The sequence below is a fragment of the Chaetura pelagica genome, unplaced genomic scaffold (assembly GCF_000747805.2).
Source record: "Chaetura pelagica isolate M959 unplaced genomic scaffold, ChaPel_1.0 scaffold526, whole genome shotgun sequence".
NCBI lineage: Eukaryota > Metazoa > Chordata > Aves > Apodiformes > Apodidae > Chaetura > Chaetura pelagica.
Window position 1 is genome coordinate 2,541 of NW_009953500.1, and position 1,340 is coordinate 3,880.

Below are 1,340 nucleotides of genomic sequence, written 5' to 3' on the forward strand. Positions count from 1 at the left end.
GCGCTAGGCTTTCATGGAAGGCCCGGGAAGGAAGGTCTCCTGGGGGCTGGAGGCTGCTGGGTTTGTCCCCAGTTATCCCGGCCCCCCAGGTCAGGTGCTGCTGGACAGGAGATGGAGCCCAGCTGAGCTCCCAGGAAGCTGAGATAACGTTATCAAGGTGGCTCACACAGCCAAGAGGGAGGTTGGGCCACTTGCCCTGTGCCGATGGCATCGCCCAGAGGGGACCCTTCCCACCCCAGGGCTGGGGTGGAGCTGGACTCCACACCTGGGGCCCCTCTGGAAGGTGGGAGAGGAGGGAGAGGCTGGGGCTGAGCTGGGGCAGTGACCACGGGGCACTGGGGTGGCAGTTTGCAGCCAGGGAAAGCAAACAGGAGGGGAGGGGGTGTGTGGCATCCTGCTGCTGGGTGGACCCGGCGCGGCGGGTAAACAGCAACACCAGGAAACCTCCCGCTGCCTGATCCTTATCCTGCCCCACGCCTGCCCTCCCAGCTGCCAGGTGCTTGCTCTCTGCTCCCGGTGGGTGGGAAGGAGTCAAAAGCACCCGGAGAAACCGAGAGGAGGTTTTCCCATCACACTGGTGGGGATGCCACTCCCCAGGGAATCGTGCATCTCTCCCAAATCTCCCCTCCATCCTCCCACCTCCCCGTGCCGTCCCCAGGGACTCAGCTTCTCAGTGGAGCTGGGTGGGGGAAAAGGCTCCCCTGGAGCATCCCAAGCCCAAAACACAGGCAGCCAAGAGCTGTTTTGTTCAGCCCAGTGTCCAGGTGGCTGCAGCCGTGGGTGAGGCCAGGGTGGGGGTTGTTCCTCGCCCACAAAATGCCCATTTCCGACGGCACGGCCCAGCGAGAGAAAAATCCCTGCTTGATTTCTGGTGACCTGGTGTTACGTGCCTGCAGACAGGTGAGCCACTGGGTGGAGATTTCCTCTTGACTTTGCAGGGCTCACACCTGCCCTTTAATTAATTTTAAGTGAAGTTAATTGAAGCAGGGGCTAGTTTGGGTGCTGGCAGCCTGGTTGCCTCTCCGTTTCCCTTCCCTGCTCCGACCAGGCTGCAGGGACACGCTCATGGTTGGGGGAGGAGTTTTTCCATGCCTTTCCCAGTGAAGTCAAGGAGCTTTGATGCCATTTATAGAAGGAGCTGGGCACCTTCATAGCCTCAGCATAAGGATATACATAATTCCCGAGAGCAGGGGGATGGTTTTATTCCCTTTCCGGCCACAGCACCCGCTTGTGTCACCCCAGCGTTGTTTGTTCAAGGGGGTTGGGTGGCTCTTGGCGCCGTAACCCTTTGTAGGGGTGATCTCAGCAGGGAAGAAATGACTGGGCAGTGGATTCCTGCT

General features: G+C 59.9%; 1 protein-coding gene across 1 annotated transcript in view; it reads left to right on the forward strand.

Annotated features, from left to right (window-relative positions):
• Positions 1 to 536: 536 nt before the first annotated feature.
• HK2 (hexokinase 2) overlaps positions 537 to 1,340 on the forward strand; it is an 18,580-nt gene continuing 17,776 nt past the window's right edge. The window contains exon 1 of the mRNA XM_009999347.1: positions 537 to 560. The gene's annotated coding sequence lies outside the window, so the exon portion shown is untranslated. The remainder of the gene's footprint in view (positions 561 to 1,340) is intronic.